General features: G+C 36.8%; 2 long non-coding RNA genes across 2 annotated transcripts in view; both read right to left on the bottom strand.

The window, feature by feature from the left end:
• LOC122435056 overlaps positions 1–1,399 on the bottom strand; it is a 6,888-nt gene extending 5,489 nt beyond the window's left edge. The window contains exon 1 of the long non-coding RNA XR_006267567.1: positions 1,099–1,399. This is a non-coding gene — a long non-coding RNA (uncharacterized LOC122435056). The remainder of the gene's footprint in view (positions 1–1,098) is intronic.
• Positions 1–24,279, bottom strand: part of LOC122435055 — a 359,541-nt gene that overhangs the window by 27,922 nt on the left and 307,340 nt on the right. The window contains exons 4-5 of the long non-coding RNA XR_006267566.1: positions 5,001–5,137; positions 1,457–1,617 (exon numbers count right to left, since the gene is read on the bottom strand). This is a non-coding gene — a long non-coding RNA (uncharacterized LOC122435055). The remainder of the gene's footprint in view (positions 1–1,456; positions 1,618–5,000; positions 5,138–24,279) is intronic.

The following is a 24,279-nucleotide window of genomic DNA, read 5'->3' as shown; positions in this document are numbered from 1 at the left end:
TGAAAAGATGCTCAACATCACTCAGTATCAGAGAAATGCGCATCAAAACCTCAATGAGGTACCATTACATGCCAGTCAGGATGGCTGCTATCCAAAGTCTACAAGCATTAAATGCTGGAGAGGGTGTGGAGAAAAGTGAACCCTCTTACACTGTTGGTGGAAATGCAAACTAGTACAGCACTATGGAAAACAGTGTGGAGATCCCTTAAAAAACTGGAAATAGAACTGCCATATGACCCAGCAATCCCACTCCTGGGCATACATACATACTGAGGAAACCAGATCTGAAAGAGACATGTGCACCCCAATGTTCATTGCAGCACTGTTTATAATAGCCAGGACATGGAAGCAACCTAGATGCCCATCAGCAGATGAATGGATAAGGAAGCTGTGGTACATATACACCATGGAATATTACTCAGCCGTCAAAAGAATTCATTTGAACCAGTCCTAATGAGATGGATGAAACTGGAGCCCCTTATACAGAGTGAAGTAAGCCAGAAGGATAAAGAACATTACAGCATACTAACACATATATATGGAATTTAGAAAGATGGTAACGATAACCCTATATGCAAAACAAAAAAAGAGACACAGAAATACAGAACAGACTTTTGAACTCTGTGGGAGAAGGTGAGGGTGGGATGTTTCAAAAGAACAGCATGTATACTATCTATGGTGAAACAGATCACCAGCCCAGGTGGGATGCATGAGACAAATGCTCGGGCCTGGTGCACTGGGAAGACCCAGAGGAATCGGGTGGAGAGGGAGGTGGAAGGGGGGATCGGGATGGGGAATACGTGTAAATCTATGGCTGATTCATATCAATGTATGACAAAACCCACTGAAATGTTGTGAAGTAATTAGCCTCCAACTAATAAAAAAATTTAAAAAAAAATATGTGTATTTATTTTAAAGTAACTTACTATTTCACTGACATATTTATTCTGAGTTACAGTTACCTTCCATGCAGTGTCACCTATTCTAATGAGTGATTCCATATAATGTTTGATAAGTACCTTTTATAAAAATGATAAAATAGGACTAATATTTACACCAACCATGTTATAACTTTCTGCTAATGGACAGAGTAGTTACAATTCCTGTGACATGATCTGATCCAAAATATATCTGGGTCTATGTAATAGTAAGCAATGTTACCCTAAGGCTCTATTGTCCTTGACTAAAGATTGATTTTGAAACAGTCAATCTTTAAAAGTCAGCATCCATATAAAAATTAGTCCTGACATTCCTCCCTGAGAGTTACATTTGCTGAGCTTGTGTTCAACTTTCAGTTTTAATTCTGCCACTTAAAAGTGAAAATTGCCAAAGCAAACATTTGGTTTCAAAGAAAGTTCTCTCTTTACCAAGTGAGCCAGACACCAAAGACATTGCCCTGTGTTAGTGAAATACTTCTTTTTATATCATGAAATGAATCCAGTTCTCCAAAACTTACTTTTACCATACTCTAGTTTCTCAGCACCAGAATCTTTGTTACCAAGAGTCATTTCTCTTGTTCATTCATCTGTGTTTCCTAGTAGACCATGAAAGCCAGAGGTTTAGCATCTTATGTTAACAATTAATCTCCATGAACATCACCTGAGCTAGCCATCATCTCTGGAAAAAAAAATAGGACAGTTAGACAGGAATGATGGCACACAATGATAGATTAAAAAGTAAAAGTGATAATATGATAAAGGCTTGGGTACATTCTCAAAAATTATGCTGTGTTTGACAGCAGTGTAATATAGTACAGGGGCCAGTCAATTTTTTTGCAAAGGGCCAGCTAGTTAATATTAGGCTTTGTGGGCCATATGATCTCTATCACAACTACTCAACTTGCCACTGTAGCATGAAATCAGTCATAGGCAGTTAGGCAATATATAACAAAATGTGCATGGCTATGTTTCAACAAAATAGGTGATAGATCAGATTTGACCCATGGACTGTAGTTTGTCAACTCCTGATCTGATGAAATGACTCTGAGAGATGGGGGCTCAAATAATAGTCAGAGCATTTATTAACCCAGTAACCCTAGGCCATTTACTTATTAACATCTTTCTGACTGCACTTTTTTGTTAAATAAGGAATATAGTATCTTGTAGGGCTGTCATGAGCATAAACTATGATTGCTACAAACTGAACTGTGTCCCACAAAAATTCGTAAGTTGAAGCTCTAATTCCCAATGTGAATAAATTTGGAGACAGAGCCTTTAGCAAGTAATTAAGGTAAAATGAGGTGATAAAGGTAGCGCCCTAATCCAACATGGTGCATGAGCAGCTAGAAAATGAAAAATTGACAACAATATACATATCTCAAAAAGGAAACAAAAATCATCCAAAGATATTCAAGTTCTCCTTTCAACCAAATAAATTAAGGGTTTGGATTTCTAAACCTTGGCAAATATGAATAAGGTTGCAAAAAACATTCATGCATAGGTTTATGTGCAGACATAGGTTTTCAACTTCTTTCAGTAAATGCCAAAGTTCATGATTGCAGGATTATATGATAAGAATTGCTTAGCTTTGTAAGTAACTGCCAACATATCTTCTAAAGTGATTGTACCATTTTGTACAAAAAATGAGAATTCTTATTGCCTTGCATTCTTTACAGCAGTTGGTATTGTTAGTTCTGTTTAAAGCCATCCTAATAGGCAAACAGTGGTAATTACTGTTTGACTAAAGGTGAACACTCTTAAAATAAAGAAAATAGAAGTTCCAAGCAAAATATATATATATATATATATATATATATTATAATAAAGATCTAAATGGAAATTATAAAAATGAAAAATATAGTATCCAAAATAAAGACTTCACTGGGGTGGGCTCAGTAGTAGAATGGACACGACATAGGAAATCATAAATGAACTTGAAAACAGCATTGATTAAGGACAATTATATAATCAGAATAACAGAGAGAAACAGATTTTAACAAAATGAACAGAGGCTAGTAACCTAAAAGGCCTAATATTTGTGTCAATGGAGTCCCTAAATGGGAGCAGAAAAAAGACTGGTAGATAAAATATATTTGAATAATAGTTGAAAAATCTTGAATTTAATGAAAGGCATAAATTTATAGATTCAAGAAGTACAGCATACTACAAAAAGGATAAACTACAAGAAAACCATGTCCAGACACATAATCAAACAGCTGAAAATCAAAATAAAGAAAAAAAAATCTTGAAAGCATCCAGAGAAAAATTCTCTTACATACAAGAGAATTTGCATAATTGGTGAATGAGAAACCACATAAGCCAAAATATAATAGAACATTTTTGAAGACCTAAAAAAGAACTGTCAACCTGGAATTCTTCGTCCAGGAAAGTTAAAGATATTTTCAGGTGAAATAAAACTAAGAGAATTTGTCACAATCAGATATAATTGCTAAAAAAATTCTTCAGGCTAGAAAAAAATGATACCAGAAGGAAACTTGCTCCAGGAGTAAAAGAAGATTGACAGAAAAGGCAATTATTTGGGCAAAATATAAGAGTATTTCTTTCCACTTAAATTTTGTAAAATATGTATGGTTCTTGAAAACAATTAAAACATTTGTCTGAGGATGGGTTTTAATATATGTAAATGAAATACATATGGCAACTGTAATTTAAAGGAGGAGGAACCCTACATTTTACTTGAAGTGGCACAATATTAACTCTAAATAGAATGTGAAAAGACAATATGTATATTGTTGTAATTTGAGCAATAACTAATTTATAAGTGTATATATAGGCAAAAAGATTCATTAAAATGGAATACTAAAAGCTATTCAAATAATCAAAAAGAAGACAGGAAATAAAAAATAGAAAAAAATGGGGACAAACAGAAAACAATGAATACAAGTATATGTAGACCTAATCCAAGAAAAATAATGAAATATATAAATAGTGTAAGATCACAAATGAGAATATAGATTGTTAGACTGAATTTTTAAAATAAGAACTATATCCTCTCATTAAGACCAAACTATATGACTTCCATAAGAAACCCATTTCAAAGAAGAAGATATAGACAGGTTAAAAATAGAAGACTGGAAAAGGCAATACCAGGCAAACACTTATCAAGAGGGAACTGGTTAACTATACTGGTATGAGACAAAGCACATTTATATATGAGGGAAATCAACAGGGATAAAGAGGGATATTACATAATGATAACAGGGTGATTTCATCAAGAAGAAAAAATCCTAAATGTACATGCAACTAACAATAGGGCTTTTCAACTCTTAATTCTAGAGCAACTAAACATTCATATATAAAAAATAAACCTCAATCTATAGATTATTTAAAAATTATTTCAAAATGAATCATAGACTTAAATGCAAAATGAAAAAGTATAAAGCCTAGAGAAGAGAACATAGATGAAAAATCATTACATGCTTGTCTGGAAGAGTTCTTAGATATAATACCAAAGCATAATTAAAGAGAAAAAAATGACCATTTAGAATTTATCAAAATTTAAAACTTTTGCTCTTAAGAGGATGAAAAAAATAAGTTTCAATCTGAGAAAAAATAATTACAAATCATATATCTGACAAAGGATTATACCCAGAAGATATAAAGAGTTCTCAGAGATCCAAAATAAGGAAACAAAAAAACCTAATTTTTAAAATAGGTAAAACACATGAAGAAACATTCCATCAAATAAGTTATATGGATGGCAAGTAAGTACATGAATAGGTATTCAGTCTAGCTAACTACCAGAGTAAAAAAAATACAAATAAAGATCTTGATGAGATACTGTTACCCAGTCCAAGCTCACTCTGCTAGCCACACAGGAGGCCAATGAGAGATGAGGTGTTGAGGCAAGGAAGAGACCAGCTGACTTAGAAGATGGCAGGCTAGCACCTCAAAAATAACCATCTTGTCGGGGCCTGCATATCACATTCTTTTATGGATTAGTGATGGGGGGAGGTGAGGAGATGAAGTAAAAAAATAATTTACTTCCTGCAAATATCTCCTAGCCTCAGGTAGAGAGATGTGTTAGTTTCACTTCCTTACCATCATTTCATGGGTGGTGTGAGCAACTGGAGCTCTCAAACATTGCAGATGGGAATGGAAACCGGTACAGCCACTTTAGAAAACAGTTTCTGGTAATGTTTGATATATACTTCCCATGTGGCCCAGCAATCCAGCTCCTAGGTATTTATGACAAGAGAAATGAAACTTTCTGTTCACACAAAAATCAATTGAGAATGTTTATAGTAGCTTCATTCATAATCACCAAAAAATGGAAACAACCCAAGTGTCCATCAACAGATGACTTTATAAACAAACAGTGGTAAAGTCATACAATGGGATACTAATCAGCAATAAAAAGGAATGGGTTACTGACAAATGCATCATGAATGAATTTCAAATACAATATATGCTAAGCGAAAGCAGTCAGACTGAAAAGGCAATGTACTCTAGGTATGACTTGATTCAGAAGACATTCTGGAAAAGGCAAAACTATCGGAACTGAGAATGGATTGATAGGAGTTAAGAATGGGAGGAAAGGTTTGACTACAAAGGTATAGCATGAAGGAGTTTTCTTGGGATGGAGAAACTATTTCCTATCTTGATCTTGACAATGGTTTCACAATGCTACCAATTGTCAAAACTGCCAAAACCAATTGACATAACTGTATGCTATAAAGATTACATGTAAGTTTAACATATGCAAATTTTATTAAAAATTAGGGTGGAAAAAAGTGGGGATCATAGTCCTATCTACATTTACATTCCAGATGAACAACATCTCTGGACAACTTTGAGTCAGATATAATCGTATGTTTTGTTTATATGGCTTTTATTTTCATTCTGGATATACTTCTATAATTTCTATGCTGCAAAATCTTAGTGGTGTTGATCATTAACTGGGCCAGCATAAATTAAATCTCTGGCCTTTATTTCTGTCCTATTGCCCTGAGTAGATAACGCACTTCCGTGTCTGATAAGGTACTTTGGCCTTTACTTCAACCTAGTAGACAAAATGCCTTCTACAAAGAGGGGCACAGCACAGCTTTCAATGTTTTCAGCTCTTTGTGAACAGGTATTTATGCAGAGTCAGTATGCAGTGTATTTATCAAGAAAAAAACAAGCAGTCTTAAAACTTGACGACTGGCAATTCTATCTCCTGCATAATCAAATGAGAATATCTGTCATTTCCAGTTTTATTATAAACTCTGAAAATACTTTCAACTACTGCAATAACTTTCAGATGAGACTCTTAAGGAACTTGCTGCTGCTGCTAAGTCGTTTCAGTCATGTCCAACCCTGTGCGACCCCATAGACAGCAGCCCACCAGGCTCCCTCGTCCCTGGGATTCTCTAGGCAAGAACACTGGAGTGGGTTGCCATTTCCTTCTCCAATAAGGAACTTGCTGCTTAAGTACTAAACCAGATTTTTTTCAAAACCTGAGATCCTCTCAAGTAAAATTTCTTACATTTGTATATTGCTGAACAAGTTTTAAAATGCTCTCATGTTTAATACCATTAGGTTCTCCTAACACAACCCCAAATGCAGCTCCAGAAACTTAAGTGATATGCACAAAATTACACAGTTCAGAAGTAATGCAGGTGGGCCCAACATTCAGCTCCTGGGACTCTAATGGAGTTCTCAGAATATTTCAATGTAAAGCAGAAAGTAATTTTAGATTCACTTCTTCTTGAAGCTTTGTTTCTCTTACTTTGGGAAGACAAATATGCTGAAAAGAATTGTAATCATTCTTGGATGATTAAAGAATGGTGCTTCAGGGTCTTCAGGGTCAGGGTCCTCAATTTCCTGACCATCACCTTTCATGATACCCATGATTATTTATTATCAGGGAGAAGAGAAGAGTGGGCAGCTTGGAAGTTAAAGTAGGGGTCCTGGAGACTCATCCCCCGACTGGAAGACCTTCAGCTTGTCTCTCATCTCAAGTGACTGGAGGTTCTTTGACCTCTGCTACAATCTCCCAGTTTAGAGGACTTTTGCTTAATTCTAGGCATGTCTAATTCCCCAGACACTACTTTAAGTGCCAGTTTTCCAGATTTTGCATAATATCCTTCCCAAAGAGGAACTGCAGTCCCCGCATTGACTATTTATTAAGGGGCCAGAACTCCGACCTGTGCATTCTCAGTTTAAGTCCTAGCCTATTTCCTAAAAAAGTCATCGTTACACAAGTGTTTTGTTTTGTTTTGTTTCTTTGAGGCATAATTGACTTATGGAACCATTTTGAAGCCCATTTTATTTCAAGTGACTACTAGAGTGCCAAGTATATTACAGAAGTTCAATACAGATTTGTTGCATAAATAAGTGAATGAATCAATGAAGTATAAACATTCTTTATTTTGAGGTCAGAAAGTTCATACTTAAAGGCATTTTGATAATTACTTGCTGCTAGGAGAAGGAAGTGGTGATCACAATCTCAAGGACAGTGAGAAATATCTGTAGGTGGTCAGGTAATTAAAAACAAACAAAAGCAACTGTAGCTATAATTGTGTTCTGATCCATACTAGAAGGGAAGTCAGCAATCTAGGATCATGGTTCAGTAAATATAAAATATATTTTAATGAACATAAGCACTGAATAACTTTCATTTTCCCTATTTTTAAAAAATGACACTCACATTCTAATTTTCTCTTTAAAATCCTCTTGGAAACTTAAACTCACAAATGTTGTCAGTCTAAACAAACATCCCTGATTGAAATTTTCCTTCCTGAACACTCATTGAGGATTATGTGTTTAAGGGCTTTTTATAACTTAATCTGCATAACCTTGAAGAGTCTCTTCATCCTTTAGCTGATTAAAAATATTTTTCACAGCCCGTAAAGCAAGATATGACTCCATGCTATGTGTATTTAATAGAGGAAATATGCTTTATGTGCTCCATTAAGTCATTTGTGAAATTGCATTAGTGCCATGCCATTAGCACACCTCTTTCAGGCACATCTGTGGCCATCTTTTGACAGGTGAATTAACAGTTTCATCAATCTACTCAGAGATTTGTAATGACCTTCCAATCCAAAAAAAAAAAAACCTTATCAGGAGTTACAAAGGGTATCAGACATAATCTTCAATAGAGCGTTGGAGAAATGAATGGAACAAGATGATATCATATTTCTTGATGGATGATAGTGGCATATTTTAGAGACATTATTAAATTATATTCACTGAAGAGGTTAAAAATATAAAAATATAATATGGGGGTGGATACAGATGACTGCAAGAATGATGGTTAAAATATGGTGACTTTTCTAAGATGCCAAAAAAATTATAATAAAAATCTTGTTTCTGTAACAAGAAAATTGTTAAGTCATAAGCATATTGTTAAACGCTGACAGTATCTACACAGCTCGAGTTCATTTCTAAACAGTATGTGTGCTAAGTCACTTCAGTCATGTCTGACTCTTTGTGACCCTATGGACTGTAGCCCACCTAATTCTAATCTTTTGCTATTTATGAGTGGATAGTATTGCAGCAAAATGCTATCATCTTTAAGTCTCCTGCTCAAAGCTTTTATTATGATTAATTTTTCAGAGATCAGTTTCAGATGCCACTGCCCTCTTTCCTTCAGTTTTTGTTTTTTTTTCTTTTAACATTTACTGTAAGTGCATATTGTTTCAATAACAATAAATTATGGCAGAAACAACATTTTCCAGTGTGCCACTGTCCTAAATCATCTAGCGTATCTCCAGTATTTTTGCCATTCTCATCCCACTCCCACATTATAACTTGTGCTTTACAAATTTTGGACTGACAGGTATAAAAATTAACATCAACATCACCTCCTCTGTGTCTACCTCAGCTCAAAGTGCCCCCTCCTTCCTCTGAATTTTCACAGCACTTAATGTCTGTTCATCTCATAAATGGCATCGGATACTAGCAGTAATAATTTCCATTATTTTCCCAGCTAGAGTGTAACTTATTTGGGGGCAATATGTAAGATGGTTAAAGCCTGGACTCTAGCATCAGACAGGCTTGGGGTCAAATCCTGGGTCTGCCATTCAACTAGCTATGTGACCTTGGACAAGCTGCTTTATCTTTCCAAATTTAAGTTTTCTCACTTGTAGAAAAGGATGACATTTCTGCCTACGTTAATATAACATCATGCCATTCCCACAACCACAGTTTTATCACTGTTTTCTAGGTAAATGAAACACTACAGAAATATGTGGATGACCAGGAACAAATTGTCTTACTTCAGTGTACCTTTCAAAATATGTTGATAAAAATTCAGATGGGAGAAATATGTTAGCTTCATTTTTTAATTCTAGAAAATTGAGTTTCAGTCTCAGCTGCCTAAGACCACTCATGAATCAGAGCCCGTCAGGAAAGTTATCATACGAGAATAGGTTCTAGAGTCAGACAACCTGTGCTTACATCTCACCTCTGCCACTCATTATCTGTGAGACACAGGATAATTTGCCTATATTCCCTAAGCTTCAGTTTTCTCATCTTTAAAATGGGGGTTATAACAACATTAGATACATCATACCGTTACTGTAAGGATTAAATGAGTTAATAAATGTGATTCATTTGGAATAGTACCCGCACGAAGAAATTATTGTCAGCAATTTTTGTTGTACTTGTACTCATCTTTCAAATATGCTGAATTCTCAGTTTTGGATCCTTATGAGAGGAACAAATGGTGTGTATACAGAAAAAAAAAAGTACTGTGGGAAATCTCATAGAAGGAGGAATAATCAGGGTACTATCGTCATTCATAGTTCCAAGAAACTCACTGAGTGCCCAAAGCTTTAAAAATCTAATCCTAAATTCTTTCATTTTAGTTCTTTACATTCAGTAGTCCATGCATTTTTCAGAGTGACGCAATGAGCAATATTTTTTTATCAGTTTCAAATTATGTTTATAGTTGATTCATTCTCTAAGAACCAGATCAAGATAGAGCCCCAACTTTTACAAGAACCTCACCATGCCAGCTAGTCTTCTTTTTGAAATCCTACAGTACTTTATCATCTAAAGCAGGGGCTGGCAAAATATGGTCTCTGGTTAAATCCAGCTGCAAATATATTCTTGTACAGACTGTGAGTTAAGAATAGCTTTTACATTTTTTAAGAATTATAATAAAAAATAATGACCATGTGTGACAGAGGATCATAGGTACTCTGCAAATTCTAATGTATTTACTATGTGTTCCTTTACAAAATGAAAATTCCTGACCTCTCCTTTTCTGTACTCATCTGGCACTTCATCATATACGGTCTAGAGAAATATCTTGTGTTCACTGGTACTGGTAGATAATAACCATAATATTCATATCATCATTAGGTGTTTACAGTGTTTTAGGCACTATGCTAAGTATTTAACTATATTATTTTAGTTTTAACTACAGCTCTATGAGTAGATAATAATTTTTTAGGTATATAATATTTTAATTTCCTCATTTTGTAGATGAGAAAACTGAGATTTAGAGTAGAATACATCATGCCATGGTTACATGGCTAGCCAATATTTGAACTTAAATCTTACTCAAAAACTCACATCCTTTTTCATTCTGTGGCCCACTGCTGTTGTTTTTGTCCTCTTAAGTCATTTAAATTAAGTGCATGTGTTTAAACCTAGATTATAAACTCCTTAAAGGCAAAAGCCATGTGTCTCCCACGACAGAGAATGCTACATACACAATGGCTATCGAATAAATAATTACTAAATGCAAAAATAAATGAATGTAACTCAGTGTTTAATCCCTCAGGCCTACTGATGGATATGCTACTAAAGAACATAACCATGCATTCCTAAATTAGGGATATACCTAATACTCCATTGCTCTTGTTAGTGCTCAGTGGCTCAGTAGTAGTACACTTTTCTGTGACCCCATGGACTGTAGCCCACCAGGCTCCTCTGTTCATGGAATTCTCTAGGCAAGAATACTGGAGTGGGTTGCCATTTCCTTCTCCAGGGGATCTTCCCAACCTAACTTTCTCCAAATCTTTAAATAGATCTTTCTACTTGGACCTTTATTTTCCTATGCTAAAATGAAGCACTGCCTGGAGTTATGTTATACATAAGTTTTCTTCCTTCCTCCCTTTCTTCATTCTTCCCTCCCACCCTTCCTACCTTCTTCTTCCTCCCTCCCTTCTTCCTTTTTGTCTTCCTTTAAAAAATATTCAGCATGCTGCTTAATATGTATAAGTTAATGAGGTGGACAAAATAAGCATGGCACATGATCTTGTCTAAACTGCAATCTAGGTTCTTTGGTTCTTATTTATATATATATCCTAGTTGGATCATTTTCAGGTTTTGGAGCATCTAGATGTCAACTGCAATTACCTTCTACTTGAAATCCAGGTAAATTTGGCTTGAAAGGCCAGTTGCCATATGAGTCTAATGTACTCCTCTATTATTTCTGCATATCCTGGGAATTTAAGTTTTTGATAATCCTCTCTGGCACTGATTTATGGCTTTTGCTGTATTTTTTTTCTACTATGCATACTGCTGCTCTTCCTGTATCACTGCTCAGTCTCCAACCAATCACCAGAGATCATTTCTCCTTCATTCTAATCCAACTTCCCCTTTCTTCACCTCACACAGTGGCATTTGTGTGAGGCAAGTGAGTAGAAAGACTTTAACTAAATATCTAGAGGCAGCGAAAGTTGAACTTCTAATAAGCAAAGAAACAAAACATAACTCATACTCTTATGGAACCCACAGTCACTTTAGGGAACACATATATTGAAGTATCATCTGTAAAATAACAAAATGGTGAAAACAAATTCCTAACATTAAAGATTAGTTTTAAAACTTATGTTATAGCCATTTAATGAAATATTAAAGCTATCATTTAAAAAATTATGTGTGTTAGTTAGTAGGGTGAGCCGATATGTGTATATCATGAAAAGATAGCTCATGAGAGGTCAGTGAGTGACTTCTGTATACTTTGAACATTCTAAAAATTATACACCAGTTGGGCAGAAGAATAAAGGGAAATAAGAGCTTCTCCTGCTTTTTTTTTTTTTTTAATTTTTTTATTAGTTGGAGGCTAATTACTTCACAACATTTCAGTGGGTTTTGTCATACATTGATATGAATCAGCCATAGATTTACACTTATTCCCCATCCCGATCCCCCCTCCCATCTCCCTCTCCACCCGATTCCTCTGGGTCTTCCCAGTGCACCAGGCCCAAGCACTTGTCTCATGCATCCCACCTGGGCTGGTGATCTGTTTCACCATAGATAGTATACATGCTGTTCTTTTGAAACATCCCACCCTCACCTTCTCCCACAGAGTTCAAAAGTCTGTTCTGTATTTCTGTGTCTCTTTTTCTGTTTTGCATATAGGGTTATCGTTACCATCTTTCTAAATTCCATATATATGTGTTAGTATGCTGTAATGTTCTTTATCTTTCTGGCTTACTTCACTCTGTATAAGGGGCTCCAGTTTCATCCATCTCATTAGGACTGGTTCAAATGAATTCTTTTTGACGGCTGAGTAAAATTCCATGGTGTATATGTACCACAGCTTCCTTATCCATTCATCTGCTGATGGGCATCTAGGTTGCTTCCATGTCCTGGCTATTATAAACAGTGCTGCGATGAACATTGGGGTGCACGTGTCTCTTTCAGATCTGGTTTCCTCAGTGTGTATGCCCAGAAGTGGGATTGCTGGGTCATATGGCAGTTCTATTTCCAGTTTTTTAAGGAATCTCCACACTGTTTTCCATAGTGGCTGTACTAGTTTGCATTCCCACCAACAGTGTAAGAGGGTTCACTTTTCTCCACAGCCTCTCCAGCATTTATTGCTTGTAGACTTTTGGATAGCAGCCATCCTGACTGGTGTGTAATGGTACCTCATTGTGGTTTTGATTTGCATTTCTCTAATAATGAGTGATGTTGAGCACCTTTTCATGTGTTTGTTAGCCATCTGTATGTCTTCTTTGGAGAAATGTCTGTTTAGTTCTTTGGCCCATTTTTTGATTGGGTCATTTATTTTTCTGGAATTGAGCTTCAGGAGTTGCTTGTATATTTTTGAGATTAATCCTTTGTCTGTTTCTTCATTTGCTATTATTTTCTCCCAATCTGACGGCTGTCTTTTCACCTTACTTATAGTTTCTTTTGTAGTGCAAAAGCTTTTAAGTTTCATTAGATCCCATTTGTTTAGTTTTTCTTTTATTTCCAATATTCTGGGAGGTGGGTCATAGAGGATCTTGCTGTGATTTATGTCGGAGAGTGTTTTGCCTATGTTCTCCTCTAGGAGTTTTATAGTTTCTGGTCTTACATTTAGATCTTTAATCCATTTTGAGTTTATTTTTGTGTATGGTGTTAGAAAGTGTTCTAGTTTCATTCTTTTGCAAGTGGTTGACCAGTTTTCCCAGCACCACTTGTTAAAGAGGTTGTCTTTTTTCCATTGTATATCCTTGCCTCCTTTGTCAAAGATAAGGTGTCCATAGGTCCGTGGATTTATCTCTGGGCTTTCTATTCTGTTCCATTGATCTATATTTCTGTCTTTGTGCCAGTACCACACTGTCTTGATGACTGTGGCTTTGTAGTAGAGTCTGAAGTCAGGCAGGTTGATTCCTCCAGTTCCATTCTTCTTTTTCAAGATTACTTCGGCTATTCGAGGTTTTTTGTATTTCCATACAAATTGTGAAATTCTTTGGTCTAGTTCTGTGAAAAATACCGATGGAGAAACATACCGTGTTCATGGATTGGAAGAATCAATATTGTCAAAATGGCTATTCTACCCAAAGCAATCTATAGATTCAATGCAATCCCTATCAAGCTTCTCCTGCTTTTAAAGATTTTTTTGATGTGGACCATTTTTAAAGTTTTTATTGAATTTGTTGCAACATGGCTTCTGTTTGATGCTTTGGGTTTTTGCATGTAGGATTTGAGCTCCCCAACCAGGGATCAAATCTGCACCCCTGGCTTTGGAATGCAAAGTCCTAACCACCAGACCTTCAGGGAAGTCCCAAGCATTTCACTTTTAATATCTACACACTGCCGTATTTACATGTTTATAAGGATCACTATTCTATAGTTAAAACCTAAATAAAACTGCGCCAAAGGGCTGATATAAACTGATTGTAAAAGTACGTTTTCATTTAGTGGCTCTTCATGTAGTGGTTATATTTGTGCACAAGGCACTTTCACAGTTTGGGGATGGCTTTACTATTTTACATAAATGTCCAACTCATCCACCACATTTCACAATATCTGCTAAAAATCACAAATTTTGGAACTTTTGTTAGATATGATATTTGAAGATGGAAAATTAATCTAGAAGTTGAATACTTAAGTTTCAGGATAAATGTGGTCTTAAAAATGTTCTTCAAAATCCTCTATGTAAGAGACAAAATATTGTGTAAAAGAATAGCACTGGAATAAAAAAGAAGTCTCAATTGTTCTGTCAAGAAAGGATAAGGGACTAAAAGCAATCTACCTGTTCTGAAATTACAATACTAGTATGTAGCTTGGCTAATGTTCAGATCAAGTAGAACAAAAGGTTACAAATAGTTTAGGCCAATAAGTCTTCATGTCAGTAAAAATATTTTTGAGTTACAAAAGGTAATGCTGTTTTGTAACAGAACCCCCTGCTGCTCAAGAGAAGTTATTAAAATGAGTAACTGTAGAAATCAATGGCATAGGACAGTTTGGGACCATAGTGTGAATTCTAAAAACCCATATTATAAATAAGCATGGAAAACACTTCATGTACTATTTTCAGTTCCCTTGGAGGAAATGGTTAAAAAGTAAAAGAAACCTCCGAGATCTAGACAGATTCAAGACCAAAATAACATTAGGATAGTAGAGTCACTGGGGGCAGCTGTCTTGTTTTATTTTCCATTCTTACCGTCTATAAGAACAAACAGCAATAAATTTTAACAAAACTCAGAAAATCAACACATATTCACAGAAACACACACACACCTGCTGAGAGGTTACATCGCACAACTAAGCAGGGGCACCAAATAAACAGAAAACCCATCAAAAATATTTGAATAGAATCACCTTCATATCTTATTAGAACTTTTTCTAGGCACGTCTGAAAATGCCTCAAAGTTAGAAATTTCTCCAAGAATTTCTTTGCCTGATGACACCATTCTTCATTTGAAAGTAGTCCCTGAATATATATCTCAGGACCTAAGGAACACATTTTTATCATCACTCTATTTTCTAACCACAGGGAAAGTGTAAGCAATAATCTTAGTTTTGATAAGAGGGAAAGAAGAGATAGCACAGCTTTAGAAATATGAGATGACAATAAGACAGTATTATGAGTTTATCTGTATGTGGCAAATATAGCCAGAGTGGGATATATTTTAACACTCTGAACTATTTTCTGTCAGTCCCTTCAGTCAGCACTCCTCAACTAGGCAAATTTACCTTCTTCCACAAAGAGATATTTGTCAATGCCTGGAGACAATTTTGGCTTCCCAGGTGGCTCAGTGGTAAAGAATTGTCCTGCCGTTACAGGAGATGTGGGTTCAATCCCTGGATCAGGAAGATCCCTTGGAGTAGGAAATGGTAACCCACTCCAGTATTCTTGCCTGGAAAATCCCATGGACAGAGGAGCCTGGCAGGCTACAGTCCATGGGGTCGCAAAGAGTTGGACATGACTGAGCACACACAGGGAGACATTTTCGGTTCATAGGAACTCACAATGAACTGGGGTGGTGCACTGGCATCTTGTAATAGTAGGTAGGGGCTTCCCTGGTGGTTCAGCTAGTAAAGAATCCACCCGCAATGCCTGAGACCTCGGTTTGATCCCTGGGTTGGGAAGATCCCTTGGAGAAGGGAAAGGCTACCCACTCCAGTATTCTGGCCTGGAGAATTACATGGACTATATAGTCCATGGGGTCGCAAAGAGTCAGACATGACTGAGCGACTTTCACTTTCTTTCATTTTCGATAGTAGGTAAAGGCTGGGAATTCTGCTAGACGTCCTACAGTGCAGAGGGCAGCCCCCTCCCCGCCCCTCCACCCCCCTCCCCGCCCCGAAGAATTATCTGGTCCAAAGTGACAGTAGTGCTGAGGTTGAGAAACATTGCTTTAAATCATCCTCAACAGGACTTGCTTGCCCGGGAAATCCCATGGACAGAGGAGCCTGGTGGGCTACAGTCCATGGGTTGCAAGAATTGGACACAACTTAGCAACTAAACCACCACCACCAACACAACAATATCAGAAGTCTCTAGAACAAAACAATTTACATATCTCTCTAGGCTTCAAGTTACACACGCTTCAAAGTTCATCTTCCTTTCACTGCTTTGCACCTCCTCACTTTTTCTGCTCTAGTTCAATCTTGTTTTGCTTGACTTTCCATCTAGGCTTTCAATTTCTATAACTTTATTCTTACTATAAATCTAACTTCAAACTGCTTCCTTTGGGAGGAAAAATAGAAGTTATTTCTGATACTTATCCTTGTGTTCTATATTTTAATCTCAAGCAAAATATATTCTGCTTCCATTATTTTAGACCTCTAGACAAGTCTATCCCTACCAGAGTTGCAATCAACAGTAAAATCTAGAATATTGTCTGCAGTTAGAGAGACATTATCAACAACCAACATTTCATAGTAACTGAAGAGGCCACATTTCATTGCAGGGGAAAGAGACAGAGCAAGAATTAAGGCAGATACCTTTAACCATATCAATTAAACTAATACAGCAGAACTCCTTTATGATTCTGATGTTAGGATGTAGGACTAAGATCTCCTGCCAGGTTAATCATATTATATCAGGCTTCTATTATATCAGTCATCTTCTTTGAGGACTAGGTCTTGACCATGATATATCTAATAGTGTGATGACAAGCTGTTAAAATACTTTTATTATATTACTAGAGGACAGTGCACTACCACTGAAGCCCAAATAAAGACAGTCATGATTCACATAGGTACCAGCAAAATACCACACCAGCAAAGAAACAAGCTGAGTCGTTTGGAAAGAGGAAGAAAAAGATAGTATCTAAGTTACTCTTTATTGATGAATCTTGCTATCTTTTCAGAAATGTTTTTAAATTCTGTAGGAAGATTATTGACAAAGTTGTTCTAAGAAAGATAATAGACATTTTAGTGGAAAAATATGTCTCCTACAGCCATGAATTTCCTAACTCCTAGTTTGGAATCAAAGTTTAATTGAGGGTTGCTATGGGGACTCTTTATACGTAAATGTCAATTCACATTAGACCCAACAAAGATATTGATCATGCCTCTATTATAGAACTTATCATGCTGTATTATGCAACCTTGATGTCAAACTCCCCAACACCTTCCAGCCTTCCAATATTACTCCGCTAGTGTATTTCTAATAAAAAGGAGGAGTTTGTCCAATGGCTAGTCTTAAATCTAAACAGGTTAAAACTACTTTTTGTCTGCATTACTTAGACTCTTTGACCTCTCTTCCCTTTTTTATGGTCACTTCTTAGAACTCTTAGACCACTTCTCTCCTGATTGAATGCTCCAATCTCCACAAAGCATCACAAAGTTGTTATAGGGCAAAACATTTCCCATTAGACCTGTACAATTCATTCCTTGTAAATGGAACTATAAGATTATACAGGTATAATAGACTTTACTGGAGTTTTGAGAATGGGAAAAGATTTTAGATTGTAGCTATTTAAAAAAAAATGAATCACTGAGTATTACTGACTTTTGTTTTTAAATGTCCTTTATCTACCACTGATATTAATGTTACTGGACATATCCTACATGCTCTGGCCTTCATCCATGTTCCCTAACTTCTTCCTCTCTCCTATCCTGGTATTTCTGTACCCCACCTCTACCTCCAACTCTATATTCCAATTTCTTATACAAAGGAGTGTAGCAATCTTTTCATGCCAAGTTTGCTCCTACCTCACATTCTCAGACATTCAACCCTCCACTCTCAAGATTCTCATCAAAGAAATTTCCCACAAGATATATTTTTCTGTAAGTAGACTCTGGAGTTCATTAATCCCCCCCCCCCAAAAAAAAGTCCAATAAAAAAATTGGCAGAAGACCTAATTAGACATTTCTCCAAAGAAGACATACAAATGGTCAACAGGCACATGAAAAGATGCTCAACATTGCTAATAGACAAATGCAAATCAAAACTACAAAGAGGTACTACCTTACACTCGTCAGAATGGCTATCATGAAAAAGTCTACAAAGAACAAACGCTGGAGAGAGTGTAGAGAAAAGGGAACCCTCCTACATTGTTGGTTGAATGTAAATTGGTGCAGCCACGATGCAAGTTCCTTAAAACACTAAAACAGAGCTACCCTACAATCCTACAATCCCACTCCTGGGCATGTAAACAGAGAAAACTATAATATGAAAAGATACAAGCACCCCAATGTTTACAGTAGCACTATTTACAATAGCAAAAACATGGAAGCAACCTAAATGTCCAGATGAATGGAGAAAGATGTGGGATGTGTGTGTATATGTATATATGTGTGTGTGTGTGTGTGTGTGTATCCAATATAAACATATATACATTCAATATTTACATATATATACACATATATATATAATTGTATACACACACACACACACACACACACACATATAAAATAGAGTCCTACACAAAGAACTGATGCTTTTGAACTGTGGTGTTGGAGAAGACTCTTGAGAGTCCCTTGGACTGCAAAGAGATCCAACCAGTCCATCCTAAAGATCAGTCCTGAGTGTTCATTGGAAGGACTAGTGTTGGAACTGATAGTCCAATACTTTGGCTACCTGATGCAAAGAACTGACTCATTTTAAAAGACCCTGATGCTGGGAAAGATTGAAGGCGGGAGGAGAAGGGAACAACAGAGGATGAGATGGTTGGGTGGCATCACTGACTCAATGGACACGAGTTTGGGTAAACTCCAGGAGTTGGTGATGGACAGGGAGGCCTGGCTTGCTGCAGTCCATGGGGTCACAAGGAGTCAGACACAACTGAGCGACTGAACTGAACTGAACTGAACTCAGCCATAAAAAAAGAATGAAATGATGCCACTTGCAGCAACATGGATGAACCTAGAGATTATCTTACCAAGTGAAGTAAGTCAGAAAGAGAAAGAAAAATACCATATGATATCACTTAAATGTGGAGTCTAAAATATGACACAAATGAATTAATTTACAAAACAGAAACAAACTCAACAGACACCAAAAACAAACATATGGTTATCAAAGCAGAAAGAGGGTGGGGAAGGATAAACTAGGAGCTTGGGATTAGTGGATATATACTGCTGCTGCTGCTGCTGCTAAGTCACTTCAGTCATGTCCAACTCTGTGCGACCCCATAGACGGCAGCCCACCAGGCTCCCCCGTCCCCAGGATTCTCCAGGCAAGAACACTGGAGCGGGCCACCATTTCTTTCTCCAATGCATGAAAGTGAAAAGTGAAAGCGAAGTCTCTCAGTCGTGTCTGACTCTTAGCAACCCCATGGACTGCAGCCTACCAGGCTCCTCTGTCCATGGGATTTTCCAGGTAAGAGTACTGGAGTGGGGTGCCGTTGCCTTCTCCGGGATATATACTACTATATATAAAGTAGATAAACAAGGTCCCACTGTAAAGCTCAGGTAACTATATTTAATATCCTCTAATACAACATAATGGAAAAGAATATACACTTATAACTGAATCACTTTGCTGTCACCAGAAACTAACACAATGTTGCAAATAAACTATGCTTCAATGAGCCCATCAGCAGATGAATGGATAAGGAAGCTGTGGTACATATACACCATGGAATATTACTCAGCCGTCAAAAAGAATTCATTTGAATCAGTCCTAATGAGATGGATGAAACTGGAGCCCATTATACAGAGTGAAGTAAGCCAGAAAGATAAAGAACATTACAGCATACTAACACATATATATGGAATTTAGAAAGATGGTAACGATAACCCTATATGCAAAACAGAAGAAGAGACACAGAAATACAGAACAGACTTTTGAACTCTGTGGGAGAAGGTGAGGGTGGGATGTTTCAAAAGAACAGCATGTATACTATCTATGGTGAAACAGATCACCAGCCCAGGTGGGATGCATGAGACAAGTGCTCGGGCCTGGTGCACTGGGAAGACCCAGAGGAATCGGGTGGAGAGGGAGGTGGGAGGGGGGATCGGGATGGGGAATACATGTAACTCCATGGCTGATTCATATCAATGTATGACAAAACCCACTGCAATGTTGTGAAGTAATTAGCCTCCAATTAATAAAAAAAATAAAATAAAATAAAATAAATAAACTATGCTTCAATTTTAAAAAGCACTATGCCTTGCCCATATCAGTCACATGATAGAGAAACTTTTATAAAATATAATACTATTAATATATAACCAATACATTTAACATACATAGAAGAATGATTATTAATAAGAATAGATATTCACAATATATTATTGAGGGAAAAAACAGGCTGCAAAATTAAAGATTATAGAATTACGCCACTACAACTTCACCTCAAAATTAAATATATCCTAAAGTCGAGTAGTAATTTCTGGGTATGCACTATTATGGTAATCCTCATGTTCTTTCCTCCATATTCTGTATCTTTAAAATTTATCACATTTTTCCTGTAAAACATTTGTTATAAATAGAAATATTTTTGATAAAATGAAAAGAAGGTACTCTTTAGAGGGGGTTTTCCCAAAAATGAGGTATAGAGGTAGATGAAAGGAAACCTGATTCAAAAGAAATTAGAGGGAGTAGTTAAGCTAATGGCTCAGACTTGCAAATCTTTATGCAATTGAATGCACAAAGTAATACAAAAAGTTAACTTACTGTAAGAAAGAATTACTACCTTATATACAATGAGGGCTAATGAAGCCCCAGGCTTTACTAATTGCATCTCCTCTCCTAGGGTTAGAACAGGAGCAAGAAGTAACCAGTATCCAAGAAGGTGGAGTTGATCACCAAGGATCTAACAAAAGCATCTTTTTCTAAAGAAAACAGCACTAAATGGTGCATGACCAGGTTTACCCTAGGCTTCATGGTTTTAAACAAGTGAACTTACCTCTATGAGTTCCAGTTTTCTCATTGTGTAATTTCCCCCCAAACACAATTATTGTCTTATGTATCTTTGCATCTTTTGTGGACCAAGTACCTGGTACAGAGTAGTTACATTATAACTGTTGATTTCATGAAAGATAAAATGAAGAGGTTGAACTATGTGATTTCTAGGGAACTTCCAGTGCCTAATTTCTGTTATTAAATGAAATATTTGTTGAAGATTTACTATTTATAATGTACTGTGTTTCATATCATAAAAGTACTAGCCATGGACATTATTTTCTAGAACCTGAAAATTTACTTGGAGAGAGGAGATACCTTGGTGGTTCTCTAGCATTTATTGATAGTGCATCTGTCTGTCTGTGATAAAATTACATCTAGAAAGAGCAACCGAAAAGGCACTCCAGCCGAATGAGTCCCTTGGGATTGACAGAGCTTCTGTCCTGCTTTCTATCTCCTCTTACTACTTTCACAACCTAAGTTTATCATTTAGAGGGAAACAGGAAAATTCCCAGCTTTCCACATCTCACTCTGAAGCATGAGATGGACTCAGAAACAAAAGCTCGGCATCTAAGCTACTTCCGAAGCAAAATCACCTCAGTCCTAAACTGTTCATCTCCAAATCTGACAGCCCAAACTGCTGCTCTTAGGAAAAGAAGAAAAAGAAGAGAGATGAAGGGAGTTTTTAGTAACCATGTATTAGTCAGTATGTCACCAAAAGGTTCTACTATATATTGTGTTGTCCTAACTTTCTGTGGGTGTAAGAGCAGAGGGGCTATGTATGCCATTTCCTCTGTCCTCCAGGCCAGGGCACATTTTTTTACCTCCTTCTAGTTATAGATTACCTATAGTGCCCTGTTATTTTCCCTTTTGAAGTGCTTTCTCAACTTCTAAAATGAATGCTTCCTTTTGCTAACCATAAAAATCTCATGAACTCTCTGCACTTTGTATAATAAAACAAGTATGCTTTAAGTTCTTTAAACATACATTTAGTGATATATTTTCTTCAAAGCAGGCATGTTTTTCTCCAAGTCCCAACTCTCCCAAATCACTGACAATGAGAGATATGCAGAGAATAACAGATCTTCACATGATAAAATTACTGTCAAATCAGGCAGTAACTAAATGATCAGAACATTGTACAGGATGCTCAGTAAGTGTTCTAAGAGTTTAAAGGAGAAACTTTAAAGGATTCAGAAAGAGGGAGGAATAAGAATTGGGCTTCTAAAGACGGATGGGATAGCAAATGATAGAAGACAGTGGCATGAGCAAGGATGCAGATGAAAAGAAGTCCAAAATATATGTGGAGAACAGCAAGCAGAATGGTTTGCCCTGAATGCAAGTTTTGTCTTAAAGCACAGTTGAGATGAGGCTGACCAGGGAAGTAGGACTCAGAAGAAGCTAGAGAAGTTGTGTTCAAACTTTTTGTTTGCCTTGGTGCAAAATTCCTGAAGGAGATGATAGATATTCATCAGTAATAGAAACATACAACAGTAATTCTGACTTGGGAGTGTATGCATGGTGGGCATGTATGTATATCAACCTAGGGCACATTAAGAGTATCTATTGTGAAAAAAAATTTCCCTCTCACTCATGATAAAGCATACCCGCCCCTTCACTTACAGTGTAATTTTCTGAGTCTAAAGTATCTTGAGGGCTTCCCTGGTGGCTCAGTGGTAAAGAATCTGTAGTCCCTGGTCCGGGAAGATCCCACATACCGTGGAGCAACTACACCCGTGTGCCCCAAGTACTGAGCCTGTGCTCTAGAGTTCGGAAGCCGCTACCACAGGAGCCCGAATGCCCCAGAGCCTGTGCCCCAACAACAAGAGAAGCCATCAAAATAAGAAGCAACTAGACAGTAGCACCCACTTGTTGCAACTAGAGAAAAGCTTGTATAGCAACAAAGACCCAGCACAGCCAAAATAAATAAATAAAAAAATAAGAAAAAAAAGTAGCTTGAATACTTGTTTCAAAAGTTTACATATGATCCTTAAAATAGGTTTGTAGGTGATAGTCATTCATTCACTCATTCATGCATTCATTCAAGATCCTTAAAATAGGTTTGTAGGTGATAGTCATTCATTTACTCATTCATGCATTCATTCAACAAATGTTATGGAGAAACTGCTATGACAGACATTTTGCTAGATACCTGAAGACACAGAAGTAAAGAGATAGACTGGATTCTGACCTCTTGGAGCTTAGGTATTGTAAGGGAGATAAAAATCAATTCACTCCACAAATAAATATTTCAGTCTAGACCATAAGAAACTGCCAATACTTGACCATTTTTGACTAAAGTAAACAGCAACTACATATGGGTCAACTTAACATAATGGCATAAAGTGATAACCACTGTGAAGGAAAAGTAGAGGCAACAATTAGAGCTTATACTAAGGAAACTCCATCTATTTTGTCAGAAAAAAGTTTCCTTGAGAAAATGATGCTTAATCTGAGATTTGAATAATGAGTGACCCCTGACTAACTGAAGTGGTTATGAATGTTCCAAACCAAGTGAAGAAGTCAGCATGGTAGGAAGAGAATTCCCTCCGCAGTCTTCCTTTGGGCAATGTTGGTAAGTCAACAGTCCTCCAGGTAGAGCCAAAAAGCAAGCCAGGGAATTTCCCTGGTGATCTAGTGTTAGTTAAGAATCCACCTTTCGATTCAGGGGACATGGCTTTAACTCCTGGTCAGGGAACTACAATCCCACATGCCGCAGGGCAACTAAGCCTGTGTGCCACAAACAGAGAGCCGGTATGCAGCAACAAAGACCCAGCACAGACAAGGAAAAAAAGAAAAAAACAGCAAATTAGGTTGATAGGCTCAAAGACTCTGGGAACAAAGAGATGATGGCAAAAAGATAGTTATAAATGGCCCTGAAGATCAACAGCAACGAGAACCTTGATTCACAACAAGGCATACTTTCTATATACTGTTTTAAGCAGCAACAATTATTGGAACAATCAGATCTTAGGAAAAGATATGCTCCAGAATTGAGACTTAGATCAGTCCACTGTCTTTGAGAGTGGAACTTCTCCTCTCAGTGACTATAAGGAAATCTGATTGATTTCCAGCAAATCTCATATACAACATGCTGTTCACATAAGAGGATGAGATGGTTGGATGGCATCTGACTTGATAAACATGAGTTTGAGCAAGCTCCAGGAGTTGGTAATGGACAGGAAAGCCTGGCATGCTGCAGTCCGTGGGGTTGCAAAGAGTCATGCGCAACTGAGCGACTGAACTGAACTATTCACATACAAGAGTCTGAAGCTAACTTTTTTTTTTTATCATCTCACACTAGAGTCATTTGTCATTTTGACAGCCTAGTTTGTATTGAAGATCTACCACTAAAAAAGAGGGGGC

The sequence above is a fragment of the Cervus canadensis genome, chromosome X (assembly GCF_019320065.1).
Source record: "Cervus canadensis isolate Bull #8, Minnesota chromosome X, ASM1932006v1, whole genome shotgun sequence".
Classification (NCBI taxonomy): Eukaryota; Metazoa; Chordata; class Mammalia; order Artiodactyla; family Cervidae; genus Cervus; species Cervus canadensis.
The sequence above is the reverse complement of the archived record's forward strand: the minus strand, read 5'-3'. Positions and strand labels throughout refer to the sequence as shown.